This window comes from Herpailurus yagouaroundi, unplaced genomic scaffold (assembly GCF_014898765.1).
Source record: "Herpailurus yagouaroundi ecotype Mexico unplaced genomic scaffold, PumYag 185, whole genome shotgun sequence".
Taxonomy (NCBI): domain Eukaryota; kingdom Metazoa; phylum Chordata; class Mammalia; order Carnivora; family Felidae; genus Herpailurus; species Herpailurus yagouaroundi.
The window spans coordinates 23,980,061-23,992,875 of NW_024412416.1; the positions used below are offsets into that span (position 1 = coordinate 23,980,061).

The 12,815-nt window shown below is 37.6% G+C and overlaps 1 pseudogene; it reads left to right on the forward strand.

Annotated features, from left to right (window-relative positions):
- Positions 1-337: 337 nt before the first annotated feature.
- Positions 338-2,114, forward strand: LOC121042566 (heterogeneous nuclear ribonucleoprotein F-like; annotated as a pseudogene).
- Positions 2,115-12,815: the final 10,701 nt, after the last annotated feature.

Genomic DNA, 12,815 nt, shown 5'->3' on the forward strand with positions numbered 1-12,815 from the left:
AATCGCATGAGGACACGAGTAAACGCCCTGAGTGATCTGACCCCCAGCCTAGGAGATTTAATAAATTAATGTTTGGATCCTTGGCTCTTAGTAGAAAAAGTTCTCACTAATTTAAAAAAAGTATTCCCTTAATCAGTATTTTCTTTTACATATGACTACTATTGCCATGACATGTGCCTCCAATGCAGCCAGATAGCCACTTCCACACTAATAAAACACCTTGCTGACCACTCATAGCCCATTGCAGAAAAGAGGGGCACATAATATTGTAAGAACCAGTCACAATGGGTGGAATGTTGGGGAATGTGATCAAAAAAGACATGACCACTGATTGACCATGAACTGGACCCAGGAACTTGGAGGCTCCTTCCCATTCCTCTCCCCCGTCCTCAGAAGTGGGTTCTGCTTGCCTTTTCTGCTCCAGAGGCTGCTCCAAGGACATGAGCCTTGAGTTGGTGATATGATGTTGAAAACACCTTCACCTTAAAAGTGACTAAGCCCATAGGGCACCTGGGTGGCTCAGTCAGTTTAGCGTCCGACTTCAGCTCAGGTCATGATCTCACAGCTCATGAGTTCAAGCCCACATCAGGCTCTGTGCTGACAGCTCAGACCCTGGAGCCTGCTTCTGCTTCTGTGTCTCCCTCTCTCTCTGCCCCTAACCCACTCGCATTCTGTCTCTGTCTCTCTCAAAAATAAATAAACATTAAAAAAAATTTTTTAAGTGACTAAGCCCAGTTAGGGCTCTTTGTAATCTTTTAAGATTTGGTGAGTGGGTGTGATTATTATATTATTGTTTATTCTTATTATTAATTAAAATTACCAGCTACCAACCTGACGTGGCCTGCATTGTACTTCAGTCTCTCCCTGCCCTCTGCCTATTTCAGTTTCAAATTATACCAGGAAAGCTCCTGAGAGGGTTGTGAACTGATGTGGGAAACAAAGGCAAAAGGAAAAAAATGAAATTTCCTTACTACTTATATCCCATTGACAAATCCTTGAAACAGGCATTCATTTTATCTACACCAGAGAAGGTAGGCAGAATGATGAGGTTTTGTTGAACTTGAATCAGAAGATGATGTAAAAATTGCCCTTAAAAAAGATAGGGAAAGCATGGGACACTGGTACATTGAGGTGTTTAAGTCCCACAGAACCAAAATGGATTGGGTGTTGAAGCACAGTGGTCCAAACAGTGCCAACACAGCCAGCAATGGCTTTGTGCAGCTTTGAGGACTCCCATTTGGATGCACCATGGAATAAATTGTTCAGTTCTTCTCAGGGTTGAAAATTGTGCCAAATGGAATCACATTGCTTGTGGACTCCGAAGGCAAGACTACAGGGGAAGCCTTTGTGTAGTTTGCCTCACAAGAGTTAGCTGAAAAGGCCCTAGGGAAGCACAAAGACAGAATAGGTCACAGGTATATTGAAGTGTTCAAGAGCCATCAGGAAGAAGTTAGGTCATACTCGGATCCCCCTCTTTAGTTCATGTCTGTACAGCAGCGGGGGCCCTATGACCTCCCCAGCACAACCAGGAGGTATATTGGCACTGTCAAGAAAGCAGGCCTGGAGAGGTTGAGGTCTGGTGCTTACAGTGCAGGCTATGAGGAGTACAGAGACCTCAGTGATGGCTGCAGTTTCACCAATGATCTGCTTGGGAGAGACCTCAGTTATTGTCTCTTGGGCATGTATGGCCACAGAACCAGAGATGGCGAGTTCACTGTCCAGAGTACCACGGACACTGTGTCCACATGAGAGAGCTGCCATACAAAGCCACAGAGAACAACATTTACAACTTCTTCTCTCCAACTTAACCCTGTGAGAGTCCATATTGAGATGAACCCTGATAGAAGAGTGATGGGCAAAGCCAATGTTGAGTTTGCCACTCATGAAGAAGCTGTGGCAGCTATGTCCAAAGACTGGGCCAACATGCAACATAGATAATAGAACTTTTCCTGAATTCCATAACTGGGGCCAGCAATGGGGTGTATAGCAGCCAGATGATGAAATGCATAGGGGTGTCAGCCCAGTCCACTCCCAGAGGCCTCAAGAGCCAGTCTGTGAGTGGTTGTTACAGGGCTAGCTATGGAGGCCAGAACAGCACAGATGGATATGACTAGTTTTGTAGGAGAATTTGGGTTATTGCAATCAAATTTTCACAGGCAGCAACAAGCAGTGAAAACCAATTATTACTCTAGAGGAAGCTATAGGACCCATGTTACACCAGGAGTTTGTGAAATCTGTATTTAAAAGTTACCTCTTCAGTATTTTCTCATGCAAACTTTCTTCTATCATGTGATATTGAGAAATTAAAACTATCAGCTTTTCTGAATTAACATTTTGGTAGTGCATATCATAATGATATTATCCAAGTTAAAGTAGTTCATTAAATGGATCTTTTATACCACATCACTGTGAACACATGGGGAGATGTACTTTTTTGGAAAACTCAAGGTGCTAGATACCTAATTCAAAGAGAAATAATTCTCATGTTTGTTAATTCTAGTTTATTTTCATTTAAAATCTTTCAGGTTGAGTTTAAGCTTTTTTAAAAAAATAAGTTAGTTTTGAAACTTAAGACACATTACGTATTGTAGGAATTGGTGAGTCTTGACTTAAAACTTTCTTTGTACTGTGATTTTTTCTTGGGTGTATTTTGCTAAGTGAAACTTGTTAAATTTTTTGTTGTTGTTACCTAAATTTTTCTTAAAATAAAAATTTTTCTACAAAAAAAAAGAAAAGACCAAAAAACTTGATGCCTTCTCCTTTTTCCCATCCTTATACAAAGTTGTCTGTCTTGGGAACAGGACAGAGACCTCAGTGACTAACACAGCTACTGATCCTAACACTCCCGTGGGAGGTTTCCTCCTCATTGTTCTAATATTATTCCCTTCACATCTCTGACCTAGGTGCTTCTAGCTGTGAGACCTCCACTGAAAACTGACTGAATTTTAACCCAACTAGGGACTTCTTAGGGAAATTGGCTATAAAAAAACATGTGTTACAATGTCACTTAGAGCATGATGGATTTCCAGCTTCTCTGTTTTCTGTCAATGTCCCCTTCTAACCACTTAAACTACAAATTTTCCCCTTATAAAACTATTCTAGTATTTTCCATGGATAAAAATGACAAGTTCTTCAAGGCAAGGTAAGACATGGAATTCATGGCAGGTGAAAACCCAGGTGAAACAAAATTCAGCATTTAAACTAATTTAAATTGGTTTAATCAAAATAGACATGTCTTTAGAGTTATCAGCATTAAATATGAAAATTTTATTCTACCAAGGTTTACTAGAGGTCAAATAAGCTCATGTTATATCTTGCAATTTGTCAGCAAAAACATGACATAAAATGATGGTTAATTTTGTCTCAAAATTTTCATGGGTAATTGTTAAGTTAGCTTTCAAAGTCTTTGGTAACCTGAAACTTTAAAGTTTTGCTTGGAAGATAAATTGGATTGCATTTATCTGGGTCTTTTCCAAATAGGATAAAATACTAAAGCATTTGTTACTAAGCATAAAGTTTATCTGCTTTTGACTTCTTATTGTGAGAAACTAAGGATATTTGGGTCTGTTGGAAACGTGCTTTGTGCTTAAATGTATCCATAAATTTGTCACCTAAAGAATTCTGGTGTAACAGTTCACAATTGGCTACTACTTAGTTTTCACTGGGAACTAATGTTTCTAAGAGTTAAAATTCTACTAAGTGTAATTAAGACTAATGGAAATGAGGGAAGGAACTCTGTATGTGTAAGAAAGATATAAGGAATGGACATACATTTTTGTTGAAGGTAAAAGAAGGTAATTTTGTCCTAAATGAGACTGGTAGTTTGGAAAGTAATGGCTTGGGACAAAATATGAAGCAAAGGAATGTTGAAGAAGGTTTGTGAAGGGAAATCTGTGGAAAGGAATTTTATGTGTGGTCAGGATGGACTAAGATTAAAATGAATGGATTTTAAAAGTACACTGGTATATAAGATTGAAATTCTGCTTTCTCTTTGTTAAAAAAAGACAATATTTCTTGGATTGTTTGTCTGCTTTTGATAAGAAAATGTAAACTAAGTTATTTTCTCTTTTCTTTGTCTAGAAAAACCAGTTTCTATGTTTTGCCTTTATCAGGTCTTTGGTCATCTGTAATCCTATTTAGGCATATGTTTTAAAACTTTCTAAGGTTTTAACAAAATTCCTCAAGATTCAAATCATAAAGAGACCTCTTTGACAAATTAGGCTTGATGATTTGGTATGTTACCTTCTGGTATAAGTTTGTAGAAGGTTTGGTATAAGGTCATCACTTGTTACTATTGAAGTGTTAGGTGTCACAGAAATAACTGAATTTCCAACTCTCATATTATATCTTTAACAATGTTCATTTCTGAGTTTTTGTCATTTATAATTGTTCTTATTCTATTGTGAAATGTGTTTTGTCTTCAAGGAGATTTTTTGACTTTTTGACTTTTTGACTTTGACTTTGACTTTTTGACTTTGATTTTTTGATTTCAAGGACTTTTTTGACAAATACTGGTATTTGATATCTTTAAGATTAAAACTGAAATGGGTAAGAATTTCTAGAACCAAAAAGGTGCATTCAAACTGAGCAAGAGGGACACCTGGGTGGCTCAGTTGGTTTAGTGTCCAACTCTTAATTTCAGTTCAGGTCATGATCTCATGCTTCATGAGTTCAAGCCCCATGTAGGGCTTTGCACTGACAGCCCTGAGCCTGCTTGGGATTCTCTGTCTTGATCACTCTCTGTCCCTCCCCCTAGTGCTCTCTCACTCAAAAATGAATAAACATTTGCAAAAAACTGAACAAGAATTAGTAACATGGGACTAAATGAACTGAGAAAAATGATTATAGTTTTTGTGACTCTTGTTTGAAACATTGCTGGTTCTCTAATGTTTGCTCTTCAAGATAAAGAAAACTTCCTATGACTTACAGAAATGTGATAAAGTATTCATTTGTGAACACACTGAAGTGTTTAACTTTTCTCTCTTACCTGAAACCTGTGAAATTCAAAAAGTCTCAGTGAGTATTATTTCTTCCATGGCAATCATAACTATTTTTCACAAGTTCAAGAAGAATCTTTTCTTCTTGCAACAGGACACCATTGGAACATTGGTTATTTTACCAAGGATTTAATTCAAATGTCATATTTGAGAGAGATGTGCATCGACTCAGATATGACCAAATACCTTTAATAAACTAAGATTGACTTTATAAAACATGGAGACAATACAGCCCCTTGGTACTGTTGGCCTGATACCTTGCTGACAGAGTTCCATAGCTTTACCAAGTGAGTAAAGAATGTCACTTCCTGACAGGTACAGAAACTTCAGGATACTTTCAGGAACTCAGGAAGAGGAATTTGCCCAAATCTACAGGTATTGTAGTCATGTCTAATGGCAAGTACTTGGCTTGGCTTCAGGACTGGAAAGGCTACTAAATGATCAATTTAGATTCCTTTTGAAGAGTTCCAGCAAACCTGATTTTGAAAGATATATATGATCAATCACTGTTCTTGCTGAGCTTATGTAAATAATTAGGCCAAGTTTGTTAAAATTGGACCTGTTTTGCAAATTAGTTAGTCTTGATTTGGCTATAAGGGCAATTAGGCTTGATTTGGAAATAAGGGTAATTATAGAGAGAAAAATTGTTTCAATAGCACATCTTTGTGGATGTTAAATTCTAATTATGATTGTCTTTGAATGTTGTTCGCCTAAGCTAGATAACTTGAGGTAAACTTCAGACATTGACACATTATCTCATGTATAGACAATATTTTTTCTTGTTGTGTGGGGACAATAACAGGACCCCATGGGCATATGATTATTTGAACAACTGGAAAATAGGATGAATTCTCCAACAATTGTACAACTCAACTATCACCTTGACCAATTCTGTGTGTCTGGGATGACAAAATTTCAGAGTACTCCACTCCATGAAGTTAACTATGGACTTGTGAAGTTAATGAATAGCTCCACTTACCTTATGCTATCAGGTTGGATGCACTTGGGAATGCTTTTATCTCCTGAGACAAGCCTTCCCCCACTTGCCAGTGATTCCTTGTATTTAGATTAGGGTAAACCTAGACAAAGAGGGTTTCTTGATGGTTTTATTAGACATATCTGTCCCAGGAGCCACCTCTATTGTTGTAAAATTGCAAATAGAGGCTTTGAACAAGCATACAACAGCCATCTTTAACCAGTAACCCACATATTCAAAAGGTGGCCCTCCATAACCAAATAGCTCTTGATATCCTGACTGTAATGCAAGGAGGTCCAGAATTAGATGACTGGCTCCTAACAAGATCCAATGGCTATGCAACTCTAACTTGTGTCCATAGTTTCCCCCAGGCTAGATAGGCTCCTATTCTCTGGGTTTTGTCTGGATGCATGGACACATTATTAAAACCATTACCAGCCTAGCCAACCTTCCAAATTTAAAACAATAGTGGACATGTCCTATGTTTCATTGGCATGACCACCTAGCATCCATCTTTATTCCCTCTTTAGGAATGGAGGATATAGTTAGGTACATGGAAGTTCTTACTAAGCACACGGTGAAAGGCTTAAATGACACTTAAAATAGCATTTCTCTATTAAATACTGAAGTAACACAAATATGTAAAGCAGTTTTACAAACTAGAATGGCATTACATGTTTTAACTGTTGCACAAGGTGGAACTTGAGCTATCATAAAAACAGAATGCTGTGTATACATTCTAGATTATCATAAAAATATTTCTGGATTTCTAAATAACATGAATACTCAAATTGGTGCTTTAAATAGTCTCTTTCCTTTAATAATAGGTTAAACTCCTGGATTAGAAGAGGACTTTTGTCAACTGTCAAAAGACTCTTATCTGGGCTTCTTTTTCTTTTTGTTGTCCTAATTGTGTTTTGTTGTTTTCTCTCATGTCTCTACACCTGATGCAGAGACTCCTTCACTACCATAGCATCAAGCCTACAGATGACCCTTTCCATTCTGGAAGATCCATACATGCACTCTCTCTTGGATTCAACTACCTTTCAACCCCAAGTGATCAATGTTGACCCATAAGTAAGTAAGGACATCTCTATGCCCCTATTCAGCAGGAAGAAGTTAACAGAAGATAAGACCTTCCACCCTCAGCAACCTTAAATATTTAAGGGTCAAAATTTTTCAGGGGAGAATTATGTGGGGAACAAAGGGAAATTCCCTTAATACTTGCAACCCATTGACACATCCTTGAGACTGGCAGAGTAAATTTCCTCTAGGAACTAAACTGCCTCAAGCTGAAACTTTGATGAGGGCAAAAGGCAATCTTAGCCCAACTCCCCAGGATCCTGTGAGTCTACTTTAAACATACAGAATTTCCTTTGGAAGCTTCCTTTATCTCTTCCCATCAAGATGTATGTTAGCAATCATACTCCAAGCCTATGGCCCGCTGATATATATCTGAAGGGTCTCATTATAATAGGGAAAAATAGGATAAAATAGGCAGAGAGATAAGATAGGAAGAGAGGGAAAGGTTAGGACCTGAGGTCCCTGGGTGGGGAAAACACATATTTTAAAACAACGATGGGAGTATCTGACCAGGAGCAAACTCCCTCAGGCATAAGGTTTCTCTTAAGAATGTGGGGCGCCTGGGTGGCGCAGTCGGTTAAGCGGCCGATTTCAGCCAGGTCATGATCTCGCAGTCCGTGAGTTTAGCCATCTGGGCGGATGGCTCAGAGCCTGGAGCCTGTTTCCGATTCTGTGTCTCCCTCTCTCTCTGCCCCTCCCCCGTTCATGCTCTGTCTCTCTCTGTCCCCCCAAAAAATAAATAAACGTTAAAAAAAAATTAAAAAAAAAAAAAAGAATGTAACAGACACCTCCTGCTCCCTCTCAGGTTCCCCTAAGGAATTTGACAATCAAAATACCTAACTAAAATAAATAAACCATAAAACTTATGTTATACAAGGGACAGTACGATCAAAGTCTGACTCCTCACACAATGGAATCAGGCCATTCAGAAATGGACACCCCAGTACCTAAAATTGCCAAGCCAATAAGGGTAGAGCCTGAGAAGGAACATGGGGGAAGGTTGGGGTCAACCAAAATTCTATAAAACAAAGTCCCTTGCCTATAGTACCCAGCATTCACTTTTGAATGCCCCCACTCTGCAATGAGAGCTTTCATACTATTCTTACTTCCTAATCTTATACTCTAAGAAACTTTTGACTGCTGTTCATTTTATTTTGTGTCCACCTCTTCATTCTTCAAAGTGGTGAGACACATAATCCCAGGTATTGAGGCAAAAAAAAAAAATCCTGCAACATCATGGCTGAGTTTTTACTAAACAGTAATAAATTACCTTTTCCTAACAATATCTAGCCCCACCATGATCCTGGGAACCTTGTTTCCAAAATTCCTTGGAGGCTTGCACTGTCTCTATCCTCCTCCAACTCAAGAGTACATAATAGTCACCCATCACAACCCCATTACTGCTCTTTCTGCCCACAGGTCTTATCCCTGTGCTTTAATAAAACCTCCTTTTTGCACTGATTAATACATGTCAAGAATTCTTTCTTGGCCATAGGCTCTGGACTCCAACATATCCACACCATGAACCAACACTTCATCATTGATTTTGAATTAATTAAAATGGAGATTATCTTTTGTGAGCTTTGTCTAATCAGATGAGCCCTTTAAAGGGGATACTAGGCCTTCTCTGATACTACTGCATGTTTGGAGGTGGATTCTAAGGTTGTTATATCAAAGAGGCTAAAATATAACACCTGATTGGGTTGAATTCATGATATCATTACAACTACCAGGGAATCAAGATTTATTGTGTTGTCTTATGCAGCTCGTGAATGGTTAAACAGTTTGTACTTGTGAGAGCTTAATGGCCAAAGAAATTGTATATGATTTACCCTAAAGTGGGGATATACCAGTAATAAAAATGTTTTAGCACACAGGGATCTATGATCGAGCTAATTGATCAGAGTGTCCCTAGAACTAGTTGGAAAGCCTACTGGAGTATTGTTTGAACTATATGAGTTCAACCACAAAGTTCAACCACAAAGGATTCCTAGCTTCCAGACTTAAGTCAATTCACAGACTCAGAGTGGCACTAAATATATCATGAAAAGAACACTTGAACGTGCCACAAATATTGATTTTGGTGTCACAAATAAATATTAGTAAGTAAATTGGCAAATATTGAATCCACACGTAATGAGGATCAACTTGTACATTAAAATAACAAAAGATGTGAACATTGGTTTCAACACTTCCTTTGTGACTCCAATATATTATATATTCTTTACAGAATCAGTTTTAACTTGTTCAGCTATTCTTTCTAAGGAGTGGCAAGACATGACTGTTGATGATGTCATTGGTACTTTGAGTGGCTTCTTTACAATCATTGTGGGAGTATTCTTATTGCATGCCTTTAAACACATCAGCTTTACTCTAGCAAGTCTCCCAGTGTCTTTTTGACAAGATGAAAAAGCAATGAATGGCAATCTCTCTAACATGTATGAAGTTCTTAGTAATAATGAAGAAAGCTTAACCTGTGGAATTTAACAACACTGTGCTGAAAATATCTCCCAAAGAAATGGAAATCTCACAGCTTTTTAAGAAAAATGTAATTAAAAAGTTAACCTATAAAAAAAATTGTATATAGTGACAGGGCTCAGGATACCACCCCAAAATATGGCACCTTGGCATATTATTTTAAGCTGAAGGAATTTGAGAAAAAGTAGTTGCTAAAAGGACTCCCTAACCTTCTTTCCTGAAGCAAGTGCTAAGACACTCATGTGAGAGGCGCCCTCCCTATACTTGGAGGAAAGGAGCATACTTATCTCCTAAGACAAATACCAAGATAAATCTGAATAAACAGACCTTGCCAAATTTCCTCCAGTTTACTATACTTAGGCCCATACCCTTTTGTCCTATTACATTTTTCTATGGTGTTCCACTGTTACTAAACCTTGTATAAAAACATACAGGTTTAATGTTCCTGTAGGTCCTCTCATTTCATAATGAAGGATCCTGTATTACATAAAACTTAAATAAATTTGTACACTTTTCTCTTGTTAATCTGGCTTTTGTTAGAGAGTCGCAGTGGACAATCTAGAATGGCAAAAAGAAAATCTTTTTTTTTTCCTTTCCTATTGTAGAAACTTGTGATTTCAGTACTGAAGGATTTCAGAGGTATAGATGAGCATGTAGTTTAGATTTAATTGATCAGAGAAGGCTCCCTGGAGGAAGTAAATGATGACTAGAGATATAAAAAGTAAGTAGTAGAAACTCAAGGAAAATAGAACAGGGAATACAAAAATAGGATTTCTGTTCCAGGTAGGAAATAGGATATGAACAGATGACAATCTATTTGAGGCACCACAGGTAGAGAATATTTCATCTACCTGAATCAAGTGGAATATACATGTAGAGGCTAAATGTTAAAGGAATGACACTTTGATTACTTGATCGTATGCTGTTCTTTTCTTATACATTGATTACCTACATCTGACATCTTCTCAATAGGAATACTGTTGGTGTGCCTATAAATGTAAAATTTTGGTTTCTTGTTATCTAAAGGCTTGCTAATGCAAACCCTTGGTTTTAGAGAGAGAGTCTATGCAGGCAAAAGGATAGAGCATTTAGCAGAGAGAAAAAAAATCCTGAAGTCCAAGGGAGAGCTCACAAGGAATTATCCCACCATTTTTTTTCATCTACTTAGGCTTTCCTGTGTGAGACTCCAAACCAGTCTGTGAATATTCCATGCACAAATTACTTGCATGCCTTTATTGCTCATGTTTCAGGAATAGAAACTTAATTTCATTTCTAGGATTCAGGATTGCAGCGCCATCTGGCATCAAGAAAATGAGAAGTCAAAGTCAGTCTCATTCAAAAGCTCACAGTATGTTACCAGCAGCTGCTGGGGATAATGCTGAGTTGTTATGGAAGGGATAAAGTCTTACAAGGCTGAACAGAGAAAGAGTCATAAGGAGGAAAACAGGGGCCCAAGAACCAAAAATAACTTCATTCACTTGAGTAGGAAACTTTTTAAAATCTTTATTTCAAAATTGAAACATAATGCTATGTTTTGCTTCCAGGGAAACAACACAACTCAGAATTATTTACAGTAAAAAACACAGGGAAACCTGGCTCCATATCTACTTTTTAATGCCACTTTCTATAGTTAACTGTTGTTCAGGTTGGTCTAACCCTATTAGACTGATGGATTTCATTCACAAACATGGATTACAGGAGTGTGCTTCCATGGACACACATACATAGCTGTATTTTATTATAAAACCTGTTCAGTTGTGTTTGTTCTGTGTCAAATTCATCCTTCCATAAATGTGTGTGTGTGTGTCATTTTCCTAATCATTTGCAATGTTCTTAAGATGGTTCATTAGATGAATGTAATTTCACAGACTAAATCCTTGGTAGGTTGTTTTTAAAAAGTATTCCAATATGACTAAGAAAAAATTATCATTTTATTTTCACCTTGTTGGAGTTTCTCTAGCTGCATCATATTATTTCTTGTTTTGCCAGTTTTTCATTTTAAGGATTCCAGTTACTAATTTTGAATTTTTCTATTCTTCAAACAAGAAGAAAAAAAGTGGATTCTTTATCCACTTTTTTCTATAGCTCTTTGAAATCATCTTTATATAGTCAAAATGATCTTGATATCCTATCATGTTTGAAAATATACTGTTAGGTTAGAATATATTGTCCGTGTATTGGAATTATAACATTAGATTTAAGTTAGCTATTTTATTCTCTAAGAAATAAGTCAGATTTTTTTTATCCTCCATCCAACAAAATAGACTACTATACTGAAAATTAGTTGGGATTTAAATTAAAATCAGTTAATATCAAGTCAATTTACCGAGAATTTGAATTTTTTTTTAATATATGAAATTTATTGTCAAATTGGTTTCCATACAACAGCCAGTGCTCATCCCAAAAGGTGCCCTCCTCAATAACCATCACCCACCCTCCCCTCCCTCCCACCCCCCAAAAACCCTAAGTTTGTTCTCAGTTTTTAACAGTCTCTTATGCTTTGGCTTTCTCCCACTCTAACCTCTTTTTTTTTTTCCTTCCCCTCCCCCATGGGTTTCTGTTAAGTTTCTCAGGATCCACATAAGAGTGAAACCATATGGTATCTGTCTTTCTCTGTATGGCTTATTTCACTTAGCATCACACTCTCCAGTTCCATCCACGTTGCTACAAAAGGCCATATTTCATTTTTTCTCATTGCCACATAGTATTCCATTGTGTATATAAACCACAATTTCTTTATCCATTCATCAGTTGATGGACATTTAGGCTCTTACCATAATTTGGCTATTGTTGAGAGTTCTGCTATAAACATTGGGGTACAAGTGCCCCTATGCATCAGTACTCCTTTATCCCTTGGGTAAATTCCTAGCAGTGCTATTGCTGGGTCATAAGGTAGGTCTCTTTTTAATTTTCTGAAGAACCTCCACACTGCTTTCCAGAGCGGCTGCACCAATTTGCATTCCCACCAACAGTGCAAGAGGGTTCCCGTTTCTCCACATTCTCTCCAGCATCTAGAGTCTCCTGATTTGTTCATTTTGGCTACTCTGACTGACGTGAGGTGATATCTGAGTGTGGATTTGATTTGTATTTCCCTGATAAGGAGCAACGTTGAACATCTTTTCATGTGCCTGTTGGCCATCCGGATGTCTTCTTTAGAGAAGTGTCTGTTCTTGTTTTCTGCCCATTTCTTCCCTGGGTTATTTGTTTTTCGGGTGTGAAGTTTGGTGAGTTCTTTATAGATTTTGGATACTAGCCCTTTGTCCGATATGTCATTTGCAAAT